This window comes from Rhipicephalus microplus, chromosome 3 (genome assembly GCF_043290135.1).
Source record: "Rhipicephalus microplus isolate Deutch F79 chromosome 3, USDA_Rmic, whole genome shotgun sequence".
NCBI lineage: Eukaryota > Metazoa > Arthropoda > Arachnida > Ixodida > Ixodidae > Rhipicephalus > Rhipicephalus microplus.
In genome coordinates, this window is record NC_134702.1 from 45611280 (window position 1) to 45634577 (window position 23298).

At 46.6% G+C, this 23298-nt stretch overlaps 1 protein-coding gene across 3 annotated transcripts in view; it reads right to left on the reverse strand.

Annotated features, from left to right (window-relative positions):
- LOC119161551 (uncharacterized) overlaps positions 1-23298 on the reverse strand; it is a 341964-nt gene that overhangs the window by 130463 nt on the left and 188203 nt on the right. The window lies entirely within an intron of this gene.

A 23298-nucleotide genomic window follows, 5' to 3' on the forward strand; every position in this document is an offset into this window, starting at 1 on the left:
TCTTCCCTGGAAAGCTCTCGCTCCGCCAGTCAGTGGTGATTTCCATATTTTCCGTGTTCTACCGAGATGAGGTCGACGTCTCGCCTGCGTACAGTTGAAAGAAACGTCTAGTGCGTAAGAACTACGCGCGAGGAAAAAAAATGAAATAAATGACAAACCAGAACAACGATAACCTCCGGACGGGCCGCGCGCTTCTGGCAGGGAGGGGACGGACCGCGGTATAGCGGGGCTTTTCGCGCGCTTGTTTTCCCGTTTCCACAAAAAGACACGACCGCGCGGCGCGCGCGCTGTCCGGGTCCGCATAATCTGGTCGGCAGATGTCCCGCTTCCCCCAACTTCCCAGCGTGTTGAGAAGAATTAATACACCTAGAAGGATGAGCCCGACAAGACGCGGAGGAAGAAGATGAAAAGGAAAGGGATGGGGGGTGCGAAGGATGAGCTCGACAAGACGTGAAGGAAGGAGATGAAGAAGGAAAGGGATGGGGGGTACAAAACGGAAGTGGGCTTCCGCGACGTATATGTATACCGGTCTATAGTAAGACCAAGAAGACACGTACCGCTGCTCATGCGAGACTTTGGTGTTCGGTACAGGAGCCGACGGGGGCGCATCTCGGTAATTGGAACGCGAACCGGCTAGGACGGAAGAGCCGGCTGGATTTGGATCAAGTGAAAACTTGCAAAAGTGTGGACTCGGAAAGAAAAAAAGGTTAAAGAAGTAAAGCAGAAACGGCGTTATTCTGATTAAAACAGCACGCCTGATAGTCGGAGATGCGTTATATGGCAGCAAAACAGCCGGGTCTGGTTAGATTCCTCTTGAGGGAGAGGGATGTGTCAGCATGCGATCATTTTAATTGGCCAAGGATGAGCTGAGGTATTTAGGTGCTTGGTGATTAAGACATGCCGGTATCACGCAGTGCTTTATTTGCTGATTGCTTTTCGTTGCTTCATTTCTTTTCTTTACCCTCCGGCTCTACGGGTGTATTTATACCGGGTTTCATCAGTGGAGTAAACCAGTTGGAAGGCAGCGCTCTTTACTCTCCGTCCGTGCCGACTTTTCAAGTTTTATGCGCTGTTGCATAGGTTGACAGCAAACCAACCAGCCCAGCAGGCAACAATCCTTGGGTTAATATAGGTACCGCTTTAACAACGTAGTATCCTTAACGAACAAGGAACAAACAATAAATGTAAACGTTTCGCAACTTAAGGGGGATTCTGGATTAGTGACGCTGAAAATGGCGGTTCCAGAAAAACTCCGGGAAAATTTTCCAGCATTCAACAAGTATACTTTCGTCCGCTCCACCATTAGACAATCCCTCTGAGTGGGTAGGCGCCAATGTTCATATAGTACCATGATCATCATTCTTAACATCATCATCATCGCTATGGTCATCATCATGTGTGAGCCACGGTTGATCTGACGAACAGGAGACACGACACGGACAGCGGTAACAACGAAGATATCAAAGAAAGGCAGTGACATAAACGTTGTAGCATTAAACTATAGGAACACATTACCGACAAAAAATAAGAATAAGTCGTGGCGAGAGATGATGAAAATGGACTGCCACCCCGACTAACGCAAGTGCCCACGCTGAAAAGATTACTCTAGCGAATATATTTGTTATATATAAGTGGTTATAACAGAAGAAAAGAAAAGAAAAGTGCCGACCCTTAACTGTCTCTCCTTACAAGGTCACCTCAACAGGTCAGCACAGGAATGGGGTATGGGGAATAAAAGACATAGGGAGGGAAAGATTGGAAAAGAGAAAAAAAAAAGAAAGGCGAGGGTCATTCGTTCTGCTTTCCGCAACGGACTCACAAGCCCCCACGCGCCATGCACAGCTGACTAGGAAAGCTCCCAAGGGCCGGAGAGGTATCGTCATCGAGAGGAGGACAACGGTTTGATTGGCGCGTCGTACAAAGCGCGTGAAGCACTCGCCGAAGCGCGTAATCTCTGTACGGAAAACATTGTGGTCCGTAGCACTCACTAATACGAGTCCAGTGGACATCGATGGGGAGGCACTAATGTTTTGTTGGACGCCATGTCATCACTTCTAGCCTTGGGGTTCCCCTGACCTCTGCCTCCAGTACAATTTCTTGGGCGAGTTGGCTAACATGCTGTGGTAGCACCAAACTACGAAGAGGAAATAATAATAATAACAATAATGATAATAATAATAATAATAATAATAATAATAATAATAATAATAATAATAATAATAATAATATATGTAGGGTTAAACGCCCCAAAACCACCAGATGAGTTGATGATTATGAGAAACGCCGCAGTAGAGGGCGTTTCTCATCTGGTGCTCTTTAACATGCACTGTCATCGCAAGTGCAGTGCAAAGGCGGCTAGCCTTGCACCTACACCGAAATACGACCGTCACGACCAGGATCATACCCATGACCTTGGAACTCATGAAATTCGTTAGACAAGAAACAGAAGAACATTATGACGTGCTGAAGCATAGATGGGCGCAGGGTTCCATATTAGATGGAGTGAAAGGGGCAAAGCTTTGTCACAGGCCTTTCACGTGAGGCATAAAAGGCGCGTTTCTGAAGCTTTCAGAGTGCATGACCACAGCACAGCGGTGAGCGTACTCGGCATCTGTTGTCGCGGACCAAGTGGTTGTGTAGTGCGATCAACTCGCGTTCGCGGGAAATTTTCTTTTTTATTTGATTATGTGCATTTTTGACGTCTTTACCGTGACGGAAATACGTCACCGAAGTCTTGGTGAATCATGGCATAAAACGCTTTCATGGTAAAATGGAAATGAAGGATGACGTGCTCTTCACAAAGGCCATTTTTTTTTGTCCTAAGCTTTTTCAGGAGTGAAGAAGCTACGTGAGCAGTTCGAATGCAACATCAGCGGCCTGAAGCCGCCATTACCGTTAAGCAAATGCGCATTTCCGGGACAGTTTGGGTTTGGCACAAGATCTGCTGAGGCTTGACCAAAGTTCATATTCGGATGACGGTGCAAGAAACACGCGGAGAACAAGCTAAGCGTTTACCCGTCGCGTGCCGCACGTTTTTGTCAGTGTCTTTCCGGCGCCGTTACCTCAAAATGCAATCTTAACAAACTCGGGCCCAAATGATAGTCCTGTTAAACTTGCCAAACTCCTTCGCGGTGCGCCTAACAGTCCTCGCATATCATTCTGACAAATTACAGTCTTTCGACGTCGAAACGGCAGAGCGTGTTGAGAACGATCAATCACCAAACTCCCTCTCGGGCACTGTTCTTGCTTGCGAAGGCATCGTTAGAAGACGGCCTCACCTACACGAGCCGCAAAGGTGCCGGGCATCGCAAAACTAAAGGAATGTGCCTTTCGGTGCGCTTTGCCGTCACGATTGCTGAGTGGTGGCGGTGGTTCGCGAGTTAGCTATATTTTCGGATAACTTTTGCTGCTTATTACTACGCAATTTGTTGCGCTGCGTGAGGTCGAGTGTTCGACTCTCGACAGCCGGGCATGATATTCAACGGGACCACTATATTTGCTGAAAAAAGATTGCGTACCGCGAACTGAACGCGCGTTAAAGGAATTCGCAAAGCCCTTTAGGTAATAGTCAAATTGCTACATTACAATAGCTTATAGCCTAACGGATCGGCTCTCACAAAAAGTTTTCGAATCCGTCTAGTACGAGCGGACTTGCAAGGATTTGTCGCGCGCTTCAAGCGCATTGTCTCTCCTCTCGTACAAACGAGTGCGCTGAAATCTGCGCAACGAGGGGATTACAAGGGGTCTAGAAAGTGCGACCCTTCGACAGCGTGCGCCATGACATCGAGCCCTTTCTCTTTTTTTTTTTTGCGCCTTACTTTCACTGTGATAGAGAGCGTGCGCGCGAGCACGTGGCGACCTCCCGCGGCGGCCACTGTAACTATGCAGCTCACGATGCTCAGATCATCCAAGGCCGTAGACTTGAAGTTTATGACGCGGCCATTCGGGCTTATGGCGTCATTTGTAGAGAGAAGAAGGACATATTGCTAGCTGATTTTAAGAGATCGATTGTAAAGTCCAGGTTGCATAATGCGCTATAATGTTTGATTCATGTGTTTTCAGGAGCAACGACTGTCAATCGGCGCGTCTTATGCAATACTGAGAAAGTGTCGCAGGGCCGCTTTAGGTGTGTAGTGCTGGTCAACTCGAGGTCGCGGGCTCTATCATCATTGACTACGCCGGCTCTATTTCTAACACCCGTACACTCGATATGGGTGCCCGTTCAACTACCATAATGAGTCCAAATCATTTCGGAGTTCTCCACTACGGCAAGTCTCAGAATCATATTGTGGTTTTGGCACGTGAATCGAACCCCCCGGGATTTATTCATTAATAAGGCGATCAAAACAAGGCAAGTATTAGTTAGTTTTTGTTTTGTCGTATGTTCAGCAAAGCATATCAATAAAGTAAAGTGTAATACACACTGCCAAGGTAAGCTGTGACCTTTAATACAACGAAATATAAAACCCTTCCCCGAAGTATATATATAAAAAGAAATAGATATAATATACGGCCTTCTTTACGTGCACGTATACGATAGCAGCTGCAGGTTCTCCCGTATCACGTGGTAATGTTTAAAAAAGTTTAACAGCCCTTGCCATGTAGAGAAAATGGGGACATGTGAAGCTTGGCATGTGCGTGCACAACCTACTACCCTTCTTTTTAATTTCAAACGCATTGCGCAATGCTCCCTCTTGGCTTTTTAAAGGCGAAGCTCCTTAACCGTCGGTCATTCGTCCGCGATGTATGTAGTAGTAGTAGTAGTAGTAGTAGTAGTAGTAGTAGTAGTAGTAGTAGTAGTAGTAGTAGTAGGTAGCCACCTCCACGGCCGGACTAGAGGAGCGGCATGCGTACACTCTTTTGAATTGAGGAGGAAACCCGCGCACGTTAATCATAAATATAAATATCATAAAGTGACCTACAGAGACGAAAATCGGTGACTTAATCTCCAATAAAGTTTGCCTTGAGTTTGATGATTACTAAAAAAAAACTAGTATCAAAAGGACACACTTTGAGCACAATCTAACCAGAAAAGGTTGCCACGTTACACTCGCTGGGCGTAAACTCCTTGGTTTCAGCCAGGTTTAGCGAGGGTTGGGCCGCAGTGCCATGAACTAGCGGCGGCGAAAGGTGGGAACTGGACACGAAGCGCAGGTCGGAAGAAAGTGCGCGCGTGCCGCCCCTCTAGTCCGGCCGTGCCACCTCTCGTTTATTCCTTGGAATGTCCGCTGGATGGCGGTACTTTTATATGATGAATATATAATGCAAAGATGCGAGATGACAGTACTTAGAGTGTTAACTAGATGGACGGAAGGATGGACAGACGCACGGGCGGACGGATGGACGGACAGATGCACGGACAGACGGACGGACGCATGAATGGATGGATGGACGTATGGACGGACGAACGCAGAGACAGACGGATGGACGCATGGATGGACTGACAGACCAACGCACGGAAAAACGCAGGGACGGGCGCACGGACGAACGGATGGACGCACAGAAGGCCGGACGAACGGAAGCAAGAACAAACGGACGGACACAAGCGCGGACGGACAGACGGATGCTTCGCCCCACTCATAGTCATGCACGCCGTAAAGATGGTGTGATATATTTTTTTTCTTTTCTCCATGCCGGGATGTTCACCAGCGTGTTTAGCGCCGCCACACTTCAGTCCTCACAGGCAACTACAGGCAACGACGACTGTCCTGCGCGGACATCCAGGCGACAACTGAATGTTGCAACGCTATGTGACAAGTGACTTCGATAAAAGGTCGCATCAGCATATTGAAAACGGCTGATTGCCAACAAGTTCACAATTAGGAAGGCATCAATTATTAAAAAACGATACATACAAGTATGCATGTGACCGGCGCACCTTTGGTGGCGCCATTTCTTCTTCTTTTGCTCGACGCTCCTACCATCAATTGTGGAAGGCTACCATGTAGCCGTCATTGCTAAGCACTTAAAGCTTTCTCATAAGGTCCACGGGACGGCTTTAGGTTCTCCCATAGTCGAGTATTTAGTACTCGAAATTGTTAACCACTTTTTTCTAAACACTTTGCGTTCCTCTCCGAGGAGCTTTTCTTCCTCGGGGAGCAAGAGTTTCTGCGGCATTGGTCGTGCCCTTTCGTCAAGGTGGAACACGAAAGGATACAACTCATTTTTCGACCGACTTGGTGCTAAGTATAGCGCCCGTTGAGTTGTTTTATATGATTTCATTTGTTACATATCGTGTTTCATTGCATCTATTGTATCGTTATACCATTGTATCATGATATCGCATTGAGTTCTTGTGTACATATATGCCAAAATTGTCATGTATATTAGAGCAAATGTCTTCACTGTAACGTAGTGATGTTAGTCGTGAAATATAGATGAGCCGAAATGTATTTGCCCTGTTACTACAATGGTGTGAAGCCTTTGTGTTCTGTACATGCTGTAAATAAATTTTTTCTAAACAGCACTTTGCGGACGCTGTTTGTGAGCCCAACGGGACGGCTTTATGCTCTCCCACAGCAGAGTACCTAGTAGTCTAAATCGTTTACCACTATTTCTAAACGCAGGTACTCTCTTCCCGATTGTGGAGTGACTGCATACACTGAGATGTTGTCTGTTCTGTCGGAGGGACTCTTCTTTCTCGGTGAGGAGGAATTCTTTCGTCACTGCTCCTGCCCTTTAATGTTCGTCTGTGAAAGACGTGTGAACCTTGTTTCAGGGGCGAAGCTCCTAAAGCCGTGGGTCGTGCGTCCGCGATGTATGTAATAGTCGTCGTAGTAGGTAGCCACATCACGTTTAGTCCTTGGAATGTCCGCTGGATGGCGGTACTTCTATATGATGAATACATGATGAAAAGATGCGAGATGGCGGTACTTAAGAGTTAACTAGATGGACGCATGGACGGACGGACACACTGACGAACGTACACTGTAAGCCGAAATTCGGCAAAGTTGGACTAACTACAGTAGTTAAACCAACGGACGAACGGTTCGTCTAACAGGGACTAAGTGCGTGACAGTGCGTGTCGTGCGTAAAGGTCCGGCAATGAAGGGACCAACGGGGAGGGTAACTGCGCCGCGATCGCCATCTGTCGATGCTGCACTGCGATGCTCGGCGCGATCGGCGATCAGGAAAGCAAGTTATATCGGCTATACGCCACTGTGAAAGCGAAGCACTATGGAGCGAATAGAATATGTTATGAGAGTTAAGTACAACACGCAGTCAGTGCACACAGAAAGCGCCCTCGCGTTTCCACCATGCCCGGCACGGGCGAGCCGAAACAAAGCGAAAGCCTGCGAGAACACGGGCAATGTCGATAACTCGCTTCAATGTGCTAAATTAGTTTGAACTACGAAGAACACTGACAACGCTAATAAAAGTAAGCTGTTCATCAGTGGTCGTGTATCCGCACTATCACTGGCCTCAACTTCAAAGCGATATATAGAAAAGTAGGCTTCTGCATCAACAAATAATGTCTTCTGCATTAAAGCTCACATAAACTTACGTCTTTTTCTACATGCGACAATCGTTGTCAAACATCAAGCGTGAAGGCGATCGCGGATGCGACTGTGTGGCCGGCGGTGCACATCGAGCGACTTGCCAGCACAATGAAAAAGCCGTGCCTGCGAATGGTCTCGTCGCTGTAAGTACTATACAGATATCTATGTACATCACTCCCTATAACACCGCGAACAGTGGACACCTACCTATTGTTCATTTGTGAATATAAAATCGATCGCAACTCGAGCCGCATGTTGCGGTCCCCGGTGGTCGTTTAGTCATACTCCTCGTTAGCCTAGCGACGCCGTCGGCATGTATGGCATCGGCGGGGCGCCTGGCTGCTTCGCCGGCTTTCCTGCATACGCGCCGCTGCTATGGTTGGGTTTGCGGACTCGTGCACCAGCACTACGAACATTGTTTCGGCCGACATGATGGAACGCCAGCTGATAATTCATATTCTATGACTGAAGGGGTGTTGAAGATTAGATGGATCCATATTAAAAGATCGGAGCGCTTCGGTGCTACGAATTAGCCCATGTAAATTTTCACATTACGGTATCAACGTTTATTGTTTTTTAAGCCAAGCAAATGTTGGCCGCTGGCGCTACATGGGAGGTCAAAATGCTGTGCTATACATATATCCGATAGTTCATTGTCTGTAGTGTGGCGCGAGTGGTTAGTGTTTGCGGTGTTTTACTTTGAAATAATTGGTGCATGAAGATGTGTGTGTGTGTGTGTTACATGACGAATATACTGCATTCTTCAGTGATGTTTAAAGTGGAATGAACATCAAATTTACTCCACAAGTGCAGGACCACCATATTTTTACCATTCGTCCAGACGGTTGAACTGTTAGTCCCACTGAACCAACATTTAAACCAAGTGTAAGTGCTAGGGGGTAACAGTTGAGCCTTCGCAGTTTTTTCTTCTTCCGCAGTTAGTTCGAAATTGGTTCAAAATTCGTGGTAGCCCATTTAGTCCCCTAAAGGACCAATGAAATACCCCGCTTTAGTCCTTTTCGGCTTCGAGTGTGGGAACGGACGGACGCACGCACGCACGGACGGACGGATGGTTGCACTGACGGACGCATGAACCGACGGACTGAAGCATGAACTCACGGACGGATGCTTCGCCCTACTTAATATCATTCACTCCGAGCATACGCTCTGATTTTTTTAGGCCTGCCTGGTTCCGGTAGATTGATGTTTGTTTAGTACTCGCAGAAATGCCATGTAAATACGTAGCATATACACATTCACGTTTCATTTGTGTGTTCTTCGTTTACCATGTAATGTACATACGTAAATACATCTTTTTGTAATAATTTTCGGTGTGTCTGTGCATGTTGTGTGCCTTCGCGGTGTTCTATTGGATTTCAATTGATGTTCACTGTCCGTGAGAATATATTTTTTCTAAACACAATGGCTATACCTCCACTCGAACTATATGGAAGGGAATCCGCTTTATAGCAACATTGCCAAAGACACACATCTTAATGTTACAGCTCTGTGTTTACTGGCAGCTCAAGCGGCGGTGCCATTACAGCACAGAGTCCGCCCCGGTGGATCACTGGTTGTAGGGTGCCTGGCTGCTGAGCCGAAGGCCAAGGGTTCGAACCCGGCCGTGGGGGTCAAAATTCAATAGAGGTGATACGGCAGAGGCCCGTGCACTGTGCAATCTCAGTGCGCGTTAAAGAACGTCAGATTCTAGAAATTTCCGGAGCCCCTCTACTAGGCGTCTCTCATAATCACATTGCGGTTTTGGGGACGCAAAACTCCACGTTTATTATTACGTAATCTGCAACAACACACGACTGATAATGAAGCAGGACGGACGAACGAAGCCCTAACCGAAACGCAGGAGGCGAAGCTCGCCCTCGAGGATCTGGAAGACCAACAACAACTCGTCGCCAAGGCCAAGAGGGCAGTAGAAGCCAGAGGGTTCCTGAACTAAGGAGCTCTCCCGCCTCAGGGTGACACCGGGCATTGTTCGGGGCACTGTTTCAAAAATAAAACGTTCACTTCTCTCTCAGTAGAGACCAGTGCGAATAGAGAGCGAATAGAAGATGTTGTTTTTGAACAGTGGGGCATCGAGAAATTTAAATTAAAAATATGTGCCTCAAAGGCAACTGGTCGACACGGCCGACAATCTGCTTAACTTTCTGTGTGTGCACCTTCTGCATCAAAATACTTATTTGCCATCATCTCAAAGTCACCGAGTGAAAGTTTCTTGCCAGATGATCGGAAACTTGCCTATGTTGTGCCAGTGCACAAGTCTGGCTCGGGCAGTATTGCGTCAAACTATATGCCAGACGATCTCATTCACTTGCATCACCTGTAAAATGCTAGGACACATCCTCTTTAGAAACATTATGAATAACTTGAAACACTAGTCATTATTATCACCTTATTATCAACATAGAATACGACCTGGGTTTTCTCGTGTTACACAGATGGCCGAGTTTAGAGATGATTAGGCCAGTGCGGTGGATGACGGCTAAGCTGTTGACTGTTTCTACTTGGATTTACGTAAAGCGTTTGGTTTAGTATCTCACTCACTACTAATTTAGACGCTGTCCTGGAACAAAACTCTTTTGTTATTGAATTGATTGATTGATTGATTGATTGATTAATATGTAGGGTTTGACGTCCTAAAACCACCATATGAATGGATCAAAGCATATTTGAACTTCAGACAACAGATGGTAGTTTAAAATGGAATGCAGTCCGATCAAGTGGACGTTATTACAGGTGTGCCGCAAGGGTCGGTGTTGAGACCGCTTATTTTACTTAGCTACATGAATGACATTTGTTGTGGCATGTACTGTATAGACTTCGAATGTTCACAGAAGACAGCGTATTATATAAGGTTATTCATACCGTACACGAAGGCACTGCGATGCCGAATGATTTGAATTTGATTACAACGTGGTACAATGCCTCGCGCGTGGACATAAATGTGAGAAAAAAAAACTGATTATGTGTACTTCACTAGAAAAATGCTGTAGACCATAGGAAGCTTCGCCCCCTAAAATGTATACAGCCACGGCCACGCTTGTGTAGAGCACGCGAGAAGCCGGTTTTGGCTGCGCAGGAAGAAACCTAGAAGCAGTTTCGGGCTCTGAAGGGCTGTATCAGAAGCATGTGCGGCCTAGCTGTCAGGCTGGCTACATCAGAGCCCGAAACTGCCTCGAGGTTTCATTCCGCGGAGCGAAAACCGGCTCCTCGCGCGCTCTACACAGGCGTGGCCGCGGCTGTATGAGAGCGACACGTCTGAGCTCATGTCCGTGTGTTCTACGAATGGTCTTTAATATACTCCTTTTTGCTGTTTTGCTTTTATTTTGCGCATTTGGTGACTTGCAGGTGTAGATTTGCTCAATCACCTGCTTTTGGTTGGCTATGTCAGTATTGTTCTACAAGCCCCCACCCCCACTTGTAATGCCGAAAAACGCTGTGATTATTGTAACAACAATAAATGATTAATACCTTAGAACAGCTCAAGTGCGACGCGCAGCTGTGCAGCTTTATCCCGGGGAATGGTATTTCGAGAAGAGCGTATTTCGAGTGCAACACGGTGGCGCGTGCGAAGAGCCGTAAGGCGCCTTTAATGACTGTCTAGAAATATTAGGTGTTTAGAAAAAGTTTATTCTCGCATGGGACGCAACAAACCTAAGGGACAAGCGTCTGCATAACAGGCACAATAACAAACAAAAGACAAAGCACAACATACATTACACATTTAAACAAACGTGTCCAAGTCCGTAGGATGTCCATAGTCCATTGAACTAATAACTGTACATACACTACATAAATGCACTAATCACAATATGGACAATGTACATGATGATATATGTACAGAATTTACAAGAATTGGTGAAGGTAGGGGCGAAACTCCTTAAAGCGGCACCCGTTCATCCCTCGTAGTCGTAGTCGTAGTGTGTAACAAGTGTTACATTTTGACCTGCAAGGTGGTGCCGGTGGAAGATTTCTCCTGTGCTTTGTTGAACAATAAAAAGTTCGCGGCGTGCGCGTTAAGTAAAAGCCGAATGCGCCTGTCTCTCATTCCCGTTAGCAGCCATTGGCATGTTCCAGTAGGAAACGTTAGTAGAAGTAGAAGTGTTAAAAGCCGACTTCTGCTGTCTCTCGTTCCCAGTAGCAGCCATTGTTTACCTCCAAGGTAGTGCCTGGTAAGATTTATCCTGTGCGTGATTAAACAATAAAAAAAATTGTTCAAAACGTCGTTCATTGATGAAGTAAACCAACGAAAGACGTCAGATGTTTTCTAAAAGCAAAACAAAAAGACGCCAGATGTTTCCACAGCAAAACAAAAAGGAGACGCCAGCTGCTTAACGAAAGACGCCTGGTGTTTTCTAAAGCAATGGTTTTATTTTATCGGGGAAATTGATGAAGGAAAATTTCACGGAATTACTTCCAGGAGCTTCGCCTGTCTGGTCCTCATCTTATCATCATTCACCTCGTGGATTTTCCGTCAATTTTTTTTTATTTAGACGTAATTCGGAGGAAACAATTTTACATAACACGTGCCTGCACAATACCCAAACGACTAAGCACAACACAATATCATTTTGTGTGTTCATAAAAAAGTGTTCACTGATTAAGAGTGCTTAGTACTCTATACTATGGGAGGGCATAAAGTTGTTCCAGTCTAAGGTACGAAGACTGTGCGTTTAGAAGAAAAAATTGCGGCATGTCAGCTGTAGGCGGTCCAAAGGGCCCACAATGCGGTAGTCGAACTTGGCCTGAGTGTCTTAACGTGGGAGAGGCCCGCTGCACGTTGAATCGTGCACCTAAGGACTTTTTCAAGTTTCGCGTCCATTCACCCATATCCACGGAGTGAATGATGATGAGTTACGCGAAGCTTCGAAGGATTTCATCAGTAAACCGCGAATCATCCATCCGTCCGTCTGCCTGTCTGGTCCTGTGTTTGTCTGTCCATCCGTTCGCATATGCTGAGTGAGTCTCTTGGTACGTGACTAGGCGGTGACGTACCAAGAGACTCACTCAGCATATGCGAACGGATGGACAGACAAACAGAGGACCAGGTACGTGACTAGGCGGTGACGTACCAAGAAAGACATGGATGTACAGACCCACGGCTTAAGGAGCTTCGCCCCTACAAGTGTTCAACAATATTGAGTACTTCGTACTCAATAGAAGAGAACAGTGAGCGGTCTTTATTAATATGTTCGGTTGAAGTGTTTAGAATAAATGGTTAGCGATTTCCAGTACTTCTTACTCAACTATGAGAGAGCGGCTAGCTGTCCCAACGAACCTCTGCTGACTTGTGTGTTTAGACAAAATGGTTTACGATTTAGAGTACTTGTCGGAAAGCATAAAGCCGTCCCTTGAGCCCAACAGGCATTGTGTTTAGAAAACGTGGTTAACAGTTTAGACTCCTTGTGTGTTCAGAAAAAGGCGGTAATGATTTAGAGTAGTTGGTACTCTACTATGGGGAGCATAAAGCCATCCCTCGTTGTGAAGTGAGCATACTCTCGTTAGAATGTATGTATACACTGTGTTTAACGATAAAGAGTAATTGGTCCTTTACTATTCTTATAAAATGTCGCACCCGGTAGTGCTTAGAAAAATTTATTCTCACGAACAGTGAACATCAATTACAATCCAACAGAACATCACGACGGAGCACAACATCCACAGACACACCAAAAATTGTTACAAAAAGGTATGTTTACATATGTATACGGAACACAACATACACAGATACACAAGAATTGTTGCAAAAAAAAAATATGGTTGCATATGTACAATACCTGGTAAACGAAGAACACACAAATGAAATGTACAGATCTATATTATAGGTATTTACATAGTATTTAAAAGGTGTTTGTGCGAGTACTAAACAAAGATTGACCTACTAAAACCAGGCAGGCCTGAAAAGCTCTACACGTCTCTCGCAGACGAACACAAAAGGGCAGGACCAGTGTCGAAGGAATTCTTTCTCACCCAAAAAGAAGAGTTCGTCCGACAAGACAGATAGTATTTATTTATACAGTCCCTCCAAAATTGGGAAAAGAGCACGACGGTGACGAACTCGCTGTAGTCAACAGCTAACATTGAATTCCGCGTTGACTGATCACGCCTCACCAGTTACTCATTGTTTAAGACCACAGGATATGTCCAAAGTATAAGCATGGATTTAATCGTCTTATCAGCACTGCCAGATATTTAAATCACATAGTACAGTTAAATCACTAATCACGTTGCTCGATACGTGTGGCCTTAATGTCAGTGCACCTAACCCAACGAATGAAAGAAGTAGTAGGAGTTGATTTACGGTCAAAATTAATTTGGCAATAACTGTCACCACGAGGAAACTCGAGCGGTGCTCGGATGACGCGACTGAAAATCCCAGATTAAGAGGTTTTATGCACAGCTTCTACGCTACCGATCTATCGCGAAGGAATATGACATCATACATCAAGGCAAGCTCGCACGGTTCACGGCACTGATCTCTACCAGAGAAGCTCAGTGGTTCAGGCCTGCGACTGAGCGGTCGCGCGGTCTCTACACCAGAACACAGCGATTCAGCGAACTCAGTGAGTGCAGCCATATTGAATATGCGCGTCTCGCCATCTGTTGCAAACAAGGCGTAGCAACACCCTGCACTACCACGCGAGCAGACGCTCCGCAAATAAAACGCGTAACTTTACAACCCGATCTCAGCTGTAAGCATGTTTCGCGCTTTTCCTCTCTTGGAATTTCGTGCTATTTTCGTGTCAAACGCCGAGAAGACCTTCCTCGACAGTACAGAATGTCTACACAATGTGCATTGCGGATTGCCGAAGCAAATTCATCAGGTACGTACTTTTGCGATGAAAAGAAACGCGACAGCGGTAAGCGTTGCTTTGGACCCAGTCGAACTGCGGCATACCTCGAATTTCGCAAAACAGAATTTGTGCGGTAAGCCGGCATCTACTAGCGCTAGCATCCTCTTCCGGCTTGTGCCCAACCACCGCATGTGTATACCATTTTCCAATCATGCCTGACACTCAGAACACAGACGCGGCGTGAAAGAGCCAGCCAGAGCAAGACTTATAATGCTACGATGACGCCGGTTACAAACACAGATTCGCCTTTAGCGATAGTCAAGGCACGTCGCAATTCGAATACTCTAAGTCGAAAGTCACGCATTCCGCGCCGTTCACATTTCTTTGCGTCGCGATAGAAGGCAACTACAATTCTACGAGATGTGCGCGGTCCGTGCATCCACGCGTGAGTCGTAATATACCCTATTATTGGCATTTGGCCTGCGAAATAGAACGGCAATGATTTGGTGCCGCATACTATAGGCAAACTGCACGCCAATCATTGCTATAAAGCAGCACACCTGACGTCGCGCTTGAATAGGCGCAATGCGCATTAAAAGTACTTACTCGTACACGTGTACTGGGCTCGTAGCTTTAGGGGCGAAGCTCTTCTTATAGTCTAACTTTGTCCTGAGTCAGGCGTAACTTGCAGAAGAAAACGAGAAAAAGGATCACAGCATATTCACGGAGGGAACGATGGTGAGATGGGGCGAAGCATCCGTCCGTTCGTCCGTCCGTCCGTCCGTTCGTCCGTCCGTCCGTCCGTCTGTCTGTCTGTCTGTCTGTCTGTCTGTCTGTCTGTCTGTCTGTCTGTCTGTCTGTCTGTCGTAGTCTGTGTGTCTGTCTGTAGTAGTAGTAGTAGTAGTAGTAGTAGTAGTAGTAGTAGTAGTGGAGGAGGTAGTAGTGTCGGTGGCGGTTCCTCTCGCTTACGATGTTACTCTGCAACTGAGAAAACGAGATAAACAATGTTGGCTCTGTCCTTTCGATTTTACGTCTCGTTCTTTCTTTTATTTTTTCCGCAAACTACATCCAGCCAGCCATACAGCGTCGTTAGCGCTAGGACGCAGAAGAGTAGCTTTCGAGGCTTTTCGTTATATACCGTAATTCCACCAGCGGCTCTACTATAAGAAGGACTCCGAACGCACATGCGAACCATCGGGCACTTTGAGAAACTCTCGAGTATATGAAAGCCGTAAAGCGGACCCGGGATTGTCGAGAGTTGCACTCGCTGCGCCTTTGGAGGAGAACAGGCCCCCCTCGCCGAACCAGGATGCTGCTCTTTTTTTTTTCTGTAGTAGAAGTATACAGGGGCAGAGTACGTGAGCTCTACGGCTTGACGAGCCTATGGTGGGATCGCTGCCAAGTGGTTTTAAGGCCCCGCGACGAGGACAACGAAGACGACCCGGTTTCTGAACTCCGTCCCGGTTGGGCTGTCTTCTATTCTGAGGTCCGTAGTACACTTACGTCCCACTGGCTAGACTGGAGACGCAAGACGAAAAGAGACAGTGCCGCCACTTATAGCTCCGCGGGGCCATTGGCATTGTCGCGACTTTTATATACTATACGTATGCGCTCGTATTTCGGTGCAGCGTGCGTTCACCTAGATACGTTGATTCGCTATCTTTTGAGCTAACAGGCGTTCGAGGGCCAGGAGCAAACTCTACCAGTGAAGTGTATGCAACAAAATCACTTTCAAACTTTCTTAGATATCCGTACTGAAATGATTCAATCTGTTTAGAATTGTGCTGTGCTATCTTTTTGATCTCTTCATGCTCATCAGTTCATCATTCTGTGCATTTCTCTACTCTCTGCCTCCTTTTAAGCTACTTTATCTTTCCCCCTGTGCAGGGTACCAGACCATACATATTCTTGGTTAACCTTCCTGCCTTTCCATACCTCTCTTTCTCTCACTTCATGTCCATTAATCGTATTAGTGGTACCATCAGCCAGATATTTTGCAACACCTATTAAATATTTTTTGCAGTACTCTCATAGGGGCGGGGGGTATGTACACTAACGTAATCGACGGGGCCACCGTGGTGTAAGGCTAGTAGGAAAAAAAAGGTGCGCCCAACTCCATCTGTGGGCGCGCAGTGGGACCTCCGAGTCGTACAACAAAATAGCGTAATCGCTGACGTCACGTGAACGTTTCGCTTAAGAGCGTGACATCGCGAGGATGTGGCGGCGCAACTGCTGCCGTTCAGCAGCAGGGAACCTTGTCTTTTCACTTAATATAAAGCGAAGACGTGCGGGAGATCAGAAACGCCGTCGCAACGAATCTTGTACGCGATTGCTGACACCATGCAGCTGTCGTGAGACTATAAGGGCTTTCATGAAACGCTGCAACGATATGGAAGCGTCGTGCATGCATAACCCTCCGCGCACGCCACGTGGTCTCTGTGTAACGCGGTGTCACTAATTTGCACGCAGTGGAACGAAATTCACGCGGCGTAACGAAATTACACAGCAAGGATTCCAGTGACCACGAGGCGCAGCCGATATACAGCAAAACACTGCACTATACGACTCGCGTGACCCACAACGTCGTTCGAAAGAGGCCCCCCCAGTTGACGTGTTGAAAACAGAAATGGATTCAATTGTCTTCGTTAGCGCAGTGACTCCCAGACCAAGACCGGTCCACGCGTCCGCGTTCTATAGAATGAACCGGAAATCTAATTTCCAGGCTGTGTGCCCGAGAAACGAAAAATATTTGTAGGCCTTCTTTTGTGTCTCGCGGTTTCTAAACTTCTGCCGCTGACTGCACATGGGTTTCGCGGCGCTGCTCTGCTTTGAGATCCGCACGCTCTCCACTCTGCACGTCCCTCGCCAACTGCATGTAAACTCTCGGCGCCGCATTGCCGAACGCGGCAGTCAGTGAGTGGCATGCCGGCCGACTTAACGAACGTCTCGTTTAACCCTGTTATAAGAGAGACGCTCGTTGCGCCCGCGCACGCTGCGACGCGCGTCGGCGGAAGAGACGGCCACGTCTCAGCCGCGGTGGAACGGATGTAGCCAATAAACGGGTCCGGTCGCCGCAGCTAAATCACGGACTGCACTTTTCGCGCCTGTACGACGGCGGCGAACGCGCCGTGCGCGCAGCACTGTTGCACGTTGGAGTTGTACATCGCGGCCGCTGGATGAAAAAAGTGCTCTTCGTCATCCAGCCGCCATGAGTATACGAAGGAAGGAAGGAAGGGGAACGGATGAAGAGCTCATTTTCTTCGTTGGACACAATCTAATAATACCGACAGTTATTATTATTATTATTATTATTATTATTATTATTATTATTTGTCATGGTTTAACGTACCAAACCACCGTATAAATACGAGACATGCGTAATCAAGGACCCCAGGAGTTTCGACCACCTGGGGTTATTTATTGTGAATTGGGAACCTAAATTTAAGTAGACAAACAATGAAGCCAAGTGAAGTATAGGGGACATCATTTAGAGTTCTGTAACTGCAATGTAGAAATTCTTGTTATTGATTTCATGTAAAAAGAGATGTTGGCGCTCAAGTAAGGCACCGGATCTCCTTAGCTCTCGAGCGTATCAAGCATACTACGCAATGATTAAACGTAAAAGCACGGGTACGTATACTATAGAGACGCCCGCACGCGCACATATCAAACGATACCAGCGTAACGTGAAAGGAGATCAATAATGGTTCTGATATAACCGGTGAAGCGCAGTTATTATAACATAAATGTAAAGAAATCAAAGTAGACCAAAAGACAGGTTGTCGCTGGTATGTACCGAACCTACGACCTTCCGGTAACGCTTCCGATACTCTGTACCAGTTGAGGTCTAGCCGTGGTCGTCCTACAGACCACTTTATTGGGTGTTCATATAACGTGGCATTGTTTTCGCACAGTCACTCGTATTTTCATGACGGCGCGTGTACCAAATATCCAATAAAATGTACGGCCTCCACCGCTGATTGGGCAGAGCGTAGGACGCGTCCTCTGGAGGTTGGCTTGTGATGTCCCCGTCAGCGGCAAGGTGTCTTTCCATCCATTTTAATTTGTTTACATTTATATCACTACACTGCCATTAAGGGACTTCGCATAATGGCTCTGCATTTTCCTTCGCTCCATTTACTGTCGTTTTCATAACTCATTAGTGCAGAACAGCGTGACAGACGAAAACGGGGGAAGAACAGACAGGACCAAACGCTAAGTGGAGTATGTGTGACTGTGCAGGGATGGGTTGAATTGACCCTACAGACAGCTAGGTTCTACCAGCGACCGTGTCATCTACCGGCGATGGGCGTCGTCTCGCACTATGCGTATACCAATCACAGGGCTATAATTTGCGTCCACGTTAAGCGGCGCATACTACTATTCCGCTAAATGCCATTAGCTCACGTAAGTTTAGGTAGTACTCTGCAGCATCCAGCAGCATTCACTCAGCGTAGCTGCTTCATGGAAAGCGGGGCTAAACGGAAACCACGTAAACGGCTCCCTTTAGAATGACACGTCAATCCTCTCTGACGATCACAATACTCTCTTTCGCGAGTCATTTGACCCACAAGAGAGTTAGCGCGTCCCTTTAAACAGGGTCCTATACGATTAACACTCACCCAAAGGAGTCATGCGTGTTCTTCTCATTTCTCACAGCGTAGCACAAACTAAACAAAAGAGAGGCTAGCACGTACATGTTTCTTCACAGACAACCCTTAACCCATCTTTCCATTTAAGATAAGAGAACTAACATCGGGGCGCCTGCACCTTCGTCGAAAAACAGGAAGTCACCAAGTCAGCGGTGTCCCAGATAGCATTCCACCAACTCCGATAAGTTGTCGCTAAGGTTACTGCAAGACTGCGCAAAATTCGCTGGCCTAACCTAAGATGCTGCCCAAAGAGAACAACTGCCAAAGATTCAGCCTATCTGCTTTTGCTCTGTCTAAAGCAAAACAAACAAAACGAATGAGCAGCTCTCTTCGCGGACAACGTGTGTACACCATTTCGAAAAAGAAAATAATCTAAGGTGAAGAGAGGCGAACGTATATAAGTCGGCATTTTAGTCGAAGGACAGGAAGTCACGAAGTCAGCTGGATCCGAGATGCTCGTGCAAAACTTATGAGCGGGAAGAAAAGCACGTGACGAAACGGCCATGGGGAACGGAAGCAAACTGGGGAAGTGCAGGAAGTAGACAGGAATAAAGAAAGGATAGGCAGAGAAATGACGAAGCGGTAAATGGCTTCTTCGACGAGCTTCGAGAGGACTGCTGTAGGGACTGGATGAAGAGGGAGATCAAGATTGAGAGAGAATGAGTGAGAAGGAAAAGATTGAGAAAAGAAGAGAATGGGAACACAAATATAGAAAGGTAGAGGAGGGTGATAAAGCTGCAGAAACAAGAAAAAGAAAAAAATTGAGGAAGGAAGAGGAGGAAGCTAAAGAAACGAAGAGAGAGACGAGGCCTAAGCCAAAGACTAAAAAATGGAGATGAAGAACACAACTCTGGAGAAAGTTTTAAAGATAAAAAAATAGAAAAGGAAGTTAAAGGTGGAGAGATAGAGGAGAAATAACAGAGAGAGAAGAGGAAGCTAACAATAAAAAAGGGAGAGATAGTGCTAGTATACACAGAAAAAGAGACAGAAAAGAGTAAGATAAAGATGGAGATCAAAAGAAGGGAAAGTTTAAGATAAAACGACGGTAAAGCGAGAAAGAATGTTACTGTAGAGAGAAAGATAAACGTTTAGACATAAAGGAGCAAGCTAAATAGAGAGATGAAAGGAGAAAGAAACATCGAAAGAGACAAGAGGACGCTATGGATAAGCAAAAGGGAAAGAAAGTGAACGCTACTGTGGAGAGAAAGATGCGTAAGTTAAGACCGGAGAAATGAAGAAAAGGAAAGTAAAAAAAAATGAGGAAAGCACATGATTAGAGACAGCAAAGGAAGCTAAAGATGATAAGAAGAGAGGGGGAGGATTTCACTGTAGAGCCTAAACGCCGGAGTCTGAGATCGATTCGAAGCGCCACATCCCGACAGAACACACCACATCCTTTGTAAGCCGTTCTTGCCACTTTTCGGATGCTTGCTTCTTCTTTTACCAGGCACCCTTTTAAACGCTCAGAGAAAAGGTACCTTAACTAGAGACAAGAAAGTTTTGATAAATGGGACAAAAACCAATTATGAACAGAACGAGTTGACTGAGAATAAACTGTTCAATAAGAAATAACGTCACAGCTTTGCCGCAAAGGCGAAGCAATGAACGCGATAGCAACAAGTTTGAAGATCACGCACAGAATGGAAAGCAGCTCAAAACGTGCCCCACGTTTCTCACGCACAAATGACGCACGAAACGTACTCACAGGTACAGATGCACGTGAATACGTGTATCGTTGTTACTTGGCTGTGTCTGAAAAGCACACGCTTTTCGCAAACGGAGACTGCAAATTGCAGTGGCCTTTCTGCGCCCAGTATCTACAACAGAATCGTTCCAGGTAAAGCCCGAGGCCAGCCAAGACGTACGGTCCTCCCCTCTCCCCACCGCGAGATAAGTGCGGCGAGAGAGCGTCGCTCCCCTCCTCTAAGCGGGGCAAAGTATACGTGTGGGAGATTAGAGCGCGTGCCGCCGTGGTGACGCGAGCTCATTGCGCCATCTTGCTGGTAATGCTGGGAAAACACCACAATTCGCCCCGAGATGCCCGTAAGAAGCGGTAAGTGGTAGATATAAATAGCTTGCCGTTTGAACGGTGAAGGATGTGCTTCTCGGTGGCTCAGTGGTTAACGCCTCGCACTCACAATTCAGAGGGCCCAAGTTTGATTCCACGCGCCGGAGTTTTCTTCTGGTTTTTTTTTTCTCTCTTGCATTTTCATATATATAGACACGTATACATATAAGGTGAGTGACGTCGACGCCGGCGGCAAAATCCAGCCGATAGTGTCCATATAAATGCTATCGCATTAATAAAAAAGAAACTTTACCGAAAAAACTTGGAACATCTCCCCGAAGGGAACCCTGATGAAGCGGCAGCGTTGCGCACGGGTGGCGTCACGGGTTGAACGGCGCTAACGTGAGAGCTGCGGTGACCGCTGGAAGATTCGTTTGAAGTGATGGCTGGCGTAGGTCTTGTAGGTGACACGTACAGACATGTTTCAATACGTATACGTTAGGCGCGCGTCAGGTTTATTGCGCGTGATTCGACGAGACGGCTGTGTAGCGAGCGGAGGTCGCGGCAGGTGTTGCGAGCGAACAGACGAGGCGGCAGCTGCGGGCGCCGCAGCGAGGGCGCGACAGGCGAGGGAGAAAGTTAAGTCGCGCGTGCTGCGAGGGCAGCATGACGCGACGCGCAGCGTGGCGTGTCCTATTTGGCACCGCGCCAACACCTGCGGCACGCGGCGCCTTCGTACGGAGGGACAACGTTACACAGGCTTGTGAAAGAGCTGCTTCGCATCTAAACAATCTAACGCGAGGAATGTTTGGTTTAGCACTTTCAAAGTTTCAATAATGAACTGCAAGCAACAAGGAAAACGTGAGGCGTTGAAGTACCAGCGTTCGTGTTTGCATTGTTGTTGTTATTCTTTGTATTATTATTAATAATATTCTTGTTATTGTTGTTGTTGTAATCATTATATTCTTGATATCATTTTTATTAGCATCAACAGCTGTTTTCGCATCAGGCTACTCGTAACAACGAAACTGTTCCTATAGTTTGATCTCTTGAGTGGAGTTCACGTGCTCCATGTGAAGTGCAAAGCGATAATAATTGTTAGGGTCTTACATCCTAAAAACCACGATATGCTAATAAATGATGCCGTATTGGAGGGCCCTAAAAATTTTGATCACCTGGGATTTTTTAGGTTGCGCAGGAATTTTAAGTACACGGCCCTGTAGCATTTCGTCTCAGTCGAAATGTCACCGCCACGGCCGGTGTTTGACCCCACGACGTTTAGAAAAGCAGGGAAGTGTAAAACAAATACGGCATCCCTCAAAAACAAACAAATCAAAAAGGAAAAAAAGAACAGCAGTGGAGCGCCTTCAAATGACCTTTTCAAACATTCATGCATGCGGAATAAAAGGAGAATTGTGTGCCGTCGAAGCGAAGCGTGTAATCCTCGTTACAGTCGCTTAAGGATAAAGCCCGAATGTCGTCTCCTTAAACACCAGAAACTGATGCTTGGTGTCGAAATGGACGCTAGCTGATATTGCGCTTATTAAGAACCACCTCGCAATAAAGAGAACTGTACTCCCACTCCCTGCCAGAGCTATAACCTCGTAATTCCTTCTTTTTTTTTTTAACTCCAAATGAGACATTTTTATGACCTCATATTTGTCAAGAAATATGAGCCGCATAATTATGGGAGCACCCGTGTCACGTTTTTCTTAATACCGCGCAGTTTCTTGAATCTCATTATGTAAGTTTTCCTTAAGCCATTACATTTATGGCGTCCCAACTCATACGATTCGGCCGTGCAAAACTGTCCTGCTGCGTTTTTTTGGGTGAACGCTTCGCTGTATTAAGCAAGCTCCCCACCAATCTTCTTGAAAGCGCGTTCACTATGCTTTTCTCATTAACAGAATTGGGACTCATAAACAGCACCGGTTCACAAAACAAACAAAAGGTACCGGAAACGCGTCATTACGTCCCAGCACGAGACGCCTTTCTCTCGGTAAGCGTCATCGATGCTATTCCTTTTTGGGATTCCCACCTGTAACATGACTACAGCTTGAGCTTGTGACATGTAACATGACTACAGCTTGAGCATGTCATCCACAGCAGCCTCGTCACATAAGCGTACACAGAGTTGGCTTTCGGGGGAGGGGGTGCCGAAGGTTCACCGTAGCACCCCCCCCCCTTATTAATTCAACGTATGGGGCAGCCTTCTGCTCCCCCCCCCCTGTATTCTAGGTGATTAGGGGGGGGTGGGGGTAGCCGCCCCCGTGCCCTCTTGTGCGCAACGCCTATAGCCTCTTATGCCCAGTTTCTGTACCGGCATGTGT